Source organism: Gossypium raimondii, chromosome 3, assembly GCF_025698545.1.
Source record: "Gossypium raimondii isolate GPD5lz chromosome 3, ASM2569854v1, whole genome shotgun sequence".
NCBI lineage: Eukaryota > Viridiplantae > Streptophyta > Magnoliopsida > Malvales > Malvaceae > Gossypium > Gossypium raimondii.
Window position 1 is genome coordinate 53,483,689 of NC_068567.1, and position 6,000 is coordinate 53,489,688.

Sequence of the window (6,000 nt, forward strand, 5' to 3'; positions counted from 1 at the left end):
ACAATCGAATATTTATATACATAGTTATTGTTTTTGAAATTGACGTTCTTAGTAGATTTTATACATGTTGAGCACGCATACTCTTCTAGGATGTCTGCTAAATTTCGCGGTCCCCACATGTGGACTCCTTGAGTATATGTGAGTTGAGACAACAAGCTTCTGTTGCTGACTTCTCGCTATAAAACTTATGCGTATCCATCCGGTAGGGTTTAGCTGGGTCACGATAAACGACCCATACCTTATCTGATTCTCGGATTGGTGATCACAAAAACATAGTTTTAATATTTTGGATATAAACTTTCTAATCTCTTTTCATAATTTAAAAGTTTATTGTTAAAAACCTATAATACTAATGAAAAATAAAGAGAATACGAAATTTTAATTCCTCTACAAATAAAAATATTTCGTATTTTGATTTTATTTGAAAATAAATATGTTTATTTGCATGAAATTAAATTTTCATATTTTTGGTAGGTGAAATTTTAAAATTTATGCATATACTGTCATCTAGCTCTAAATAACTTGTCAAACTTTTAGGAGGTTTCTTCCTTGAAAAACCACTGTGGGTAAGTTTTGTGTAATAATAATAAGTCCCATGGGACTTACCACTAAATCTAGGCTCTCTCTTTTTAGATTTAAGATTAAGATTTTGTATCTAAATTAATATTATATATATTTTAAAATCTTTTATTTTACCACCTTAAACTCTAAACTTATACCTTGATTAAAATAGTTATTTAAAAAACAAAGAATATATATATTAAATTTGTTCGTGAATTCTTTTTGGAATCACAGACTGTTATTAAATTCTATTATTAATCTTCATACTTTGTGAATTTTGTAGTTTTAATCCATGTATTTTAATTTGATCAATTTTAATCTCTATACCTTTTGAATTTAAAATTTTACTCTTGTCCAAAATAGTAGTAGTTAAATTTGTTTGGTTAAATTCAATTTCTAATCATGTACTATGTTGTAGATTTAGCCCATATTTTCAATTGGATTCAAAATTTGAAATTTCACTCCCGACACAAATAACCATCCTTAATTCATTAACTTGATTTTTAGTCAAGAATGTGTAGAAATAACAGTAGACATAGTATTATATATATGATAATATACTTGTCACATCAATTTTGAAAATAATAAAACTTGGTTGAATGAATTTAACAATTATCATTTAGCCATCACTGGAATTTTATTAAAATTTGAAAAGTATAATTGAAATACAAAATTAAATTTAATTTAATCTAATAACAATGAGGAAAAAGAAGGGGAAGAGTAGAAGTAGAAAGAAAAAGTAGGTAAAAGAAAAGAAAAAAATAAAGAAAATTAGTGAATATATTAAAATCAGATTTATTAGTCAAATGATTGAAAACGTATTTTAAGAATAAAAATATATATTTGCAATCTTCAAATGGTAAAACTTTGTACCCAGATTTGAGTGGGCATGGGCGGGGACGACTTGAGCAAAGAATTCCTTGTTGCTAAGCTTAAACTAGAATTGACCAATTAACAGCAGTGCCTTTGTTTTTGGCTTTTATCAATCATTTTGTTGGATACTTTACCACTTACCAAATGACTTGTCTTTCAAAGCTGTCGATATTCTGAACAAATGTCTATTTGGAACAGTAAAGGCTTTAAACCACAATTCGGAATTTCAGACTTCTAAAATCTCATATTAAACTAGCATGGTGGGATTTATTTTTCAGAAGATAGTGTGGAGTCTCTGTCATGCAGCCTGTTAAAAAGAAGCTGGGGGATATTTACTGTTGAGGGTATTAATTTTGTATGATTTTTTCCGATGGTGAAATGCAACCAACCTTGCCACCTTAATTTGCTTTGTTGATTGCCAGCAAAAGAGTCATCGATGTCCACCAAAACCCCATTTTAAAATCGGACTTGCAAAAGACTTATAGGAATATGATAATAATGCATAAATATTAACCCATAAAAATTTATGCAAATATAATTCAATTTCTTATTATCATTAATATTTTCCCCCTTACATTTGATTCTTCTTCTTCATCATATAATGCTTTCTAAACTGGATCAGTGATCAAATCGATTAAGTCATTAGTTCACTGGTTCAATTAAAAAATATTAAAATTTATAAAAAAATCCAATTCAATCGATTTAACCCATTTTTTAGTTGGCCCAATATGTCTGTACTGATTTTCGATCTAATTTGTTCAAAGCCATTCTTCGAACCGATACCTTAATCGATTCTCAATTCAACTAGTTCGATCGACTAGTCGATACCCTAACTGATTCCCCCACTTGCCCTAATTAGAGGTGTTCATGGGCCGGGCTGGGTCAGGTTCGAGTTAGGCTCAACTAAAAATTTAGGCCTATTTACTAGGCCCGGACCCGACTCGACCTGAAAAATGGGCCTAAAATATTGCCCAAGCATGACCCGAATAAAAATGCTAAACCCGTGCCTGACCCGGCCCACCCGTATTAATTTTTTATATTATTTTTATATAATTTTTAAATATATATAATACATTAAAAAATACTAAAAAACATCAAAATAAATATTTCCCAACAAATTGAAAATAAATTTTAAAAAATATGTAGACTTAAATAACACTAACATAAATGCAACTTAACAAGCAAATGCCTCTAAAATAATAACAAAATTAACAAATGCCTTTAAAATAATAACAAAATTAACAATAAAATAAGTTTTATACAATATCCAAACAATAACAATAAATAGTAGCAACATAATAGTAAAATGGTAGCAAAACATGGAGAAAACAATAAGAAAATAAGATTCAAAAACAAAAAAAAAGAGTAAATTTTTTTTGTCCTTTAGTGAATTCGAGCCAGGCCGGGCCCGGCTTATTTTTTAAACGGGCCTTATTTTTTTTGTCTAAACCCATTTTTCGGGCCTATATTTTTGTCCAAACCCTCTTTTATTTCGGACGGGCCTTCGGGCCAGGCCGAGTGGCCAAACCCATGATCAGGTCTAGCCCTAATGAAGTAAATGTGTTATGTTTTGCATTTTCATATCATCAATGTGTTTATTAAAACTCCTAGTTACAAGAGCCTTAGTAAACGAATCCATAAGATTATCTTCAGAAGCTACTTTCACCACATCTATTATTCCTTCAACTAAACAAATATTTGGTAATGTGCAAAGCATAGAATATATAAAATTTCCAATTGTTGAAGCATATAGAACTTTACTCGTATACTTTCTTTCTTCCGCTATTTTAGGACAGTCATCTAAAGAAAAATGAAAATTTGAAGCTCATATTTAGTATATTTAGAGTTTGGAGCAAAAGAAAGAAAATCTTAAAATTTGAAGTTTTCTGGATTTCTTTTCTAAGTTGTCTTTTCTCCTTCGAATTTGTTTTGTTAGTTTTTCTGCACATTTTAAGTTTTTATGGGTTTGTTTTGAATTAAGGTTGAAATTGATTTTAATTTTGAAAAGAAGAATAAAAGAAAATATTCACATTAGCATATTAGGTGTAAGGAAACGGTCCATGTCAGCATTCAATTAGAGATGTAGGCTCTCTTATTTTACTGAAAATAGTTTTAAGAAAAGATTTATTTTTTGGAAAAATTAATATTTTTGGTGTTTGGATGAATCTGTAAAATATTTATATTTTCTGAAAATATTTAATAAAAATTGTTTTCAATGAAATAAACAATCATTTTGTTATCTTTTATTGAATTTATATTTTACATTGTTCTTTGTAAAACAAACACAAAGATAAATCTATTTTTTATAAAATATTATAGTGCAATTTTCTTTTAACAATCAAAATTTATTTTGTAATAAAAATATTTTGTAATAATCAATGTCATATATAAATTTAATAATAAATAATGCTTAATTAAAACTTAATTTAAATTATATATATGAGAATACATATTGACACATTAGAGTTGTAAGGAAAAATGAAGCTAAGCATTATTTAAACAAATACTCATATTTGTATAATTAATATTAATATTTTTATATTAGATTAAAATATGTCATAAGTCCTTGTAATCTTCAGAAATTTGAAATTTAGTCCATGCACTTTTATTTTGGCTTAGCCCCACTTTTAGATATCAAAATTCGTGTTCAAACTATTAGGATTGTTAAAATTATTTTGTTAAATCCATGTTTATTATAATGTCATTTTTAGTTACATGCGTACCGATGATTTTTATTTAAAATGTGACATCAACAAAATTGACAAAAAAATTAACAATGTTAACAATTGAACTTGATTTTCAAATCAAAAGTAGAGAAACTAAATTCTAAATTTGTAAATAGTACATAGGCTTATGACATATTTTAACTTTTATACTACAAAACATTTATTATTAATATATTTATAATTATAATAAATATTTATTATTAAAACATTAATATTGATCATTTTCAATAATATATGAAGAATATTATTTAAAATTATTATTTTAAAATTTATTATTAAATTAAAATTGAAATATTAAAATTTATTAAAATAATAAATTATTATATGATTAGATATAGATAATTAAATATGTATGCTTAATAAAATTGAAAATTATAGTATTTTATATTAGTATTTTATTAATATTAAACAGTTTTAAAATAAAATTTATTATTAATATAATAATATTAAGCTTGACTTAAGTTAATTTTTATACAAAAATAAAATCACCCATAAAGAAACTATTTTTAAAAAATGAGTTACGTTTCTCAAAAGGATAAATCATTTTTAGGAAAAAAGAATTTATTTTCCATTGACCAAATTGTTTTCATGAAACAAACACAAAAAATACAGAAAATATTTTTCGTGAAACAAACAGAACTTAATGATTGAATGTAAAAACAATGCAATTATAATTTTCATAATTAAACAAACAATGTCATTAATTATATAGTTTTCACAAAACTTTTTACTCACCTTTAAAATAATTGTTTTTTGTTAGAAGTCCTAAATATAATTTCTGTTATATTCAGTTTTAAATAACAATTTTTATTAAAACTCCTAAATATAATTATTTTATTCCTAAAAATGTTTTTGTATTTAATAAGAAAACATAAAAAATGTGAGATATGAAATCAAAATAGAAAGCAGATGGTTCTCGATGGTCAAATTTCAACATGTACTTAGAGAAGTTAATATAATAACTGATTGTATAGCAAAAAATTGTCATGAAAATACTTTAAAATTAGTCATATTTGAGTTACTTTTGAATAAGGTTAAAAGAAAATATTATTAGATGATAAAACTGAGAGTTGTTATGTAAGGAGTAATAGGTCCTACCGCCACTTATGGTCTCCTTCTTCAGTAAAGATAAAATTGATACGCTACATTCCGTAGGTTTACAGGTACAGGCTCGAACTACAATACAGCCCATACTTGATGAAGACAAGCCACTTTCCATCTTCAAAACGTGCAAGAAATTGCTATTCTTTAGTTCAAAGGCCCACATGCCACATGCATACATGGGTGCCCAAAACTTTCCGTGTTGAACTTTAGAACCCAACTTTTGACACTTCCACTGCACAATGTGGGTGCCCAAATGGTTTTCATGGTCAAAATTCAATAAAATATTTCACCAGATATTTGCACTAAAAAATCATGTCTGTTCTTGGATGATGATGATAATAATATAAGGTATTTGTAGAAGTTACGCTAGGTAGCTACATATATAGTAAAACAAAGCGATTATAAGAAGTAGGATATGGAATAAAATAGAAGCATGGTTAGTTTAGAAATACTAAATTCAAAATCTGGATATATCTAGCGTGCTTTTCTTTCTCTCTTGAGGGTCTTTCTGGGGTTAAATATGACGGTTGATTAATAGGTGGGGTATGCAATTATATTAATTAATAACTCAGTCGGAGTAACTTGGTTTTTTTATTTATTTAAACTCTACCCTTTCAAATTATATATATTTGTTAATATGTTATATAATAAAAACAAGCATGTTTTGTGTGCTTCCTTTTAATTTAACAATAACAATCGTGTTCTAAAATTTCAACTTCTGACATAGCCATAAACA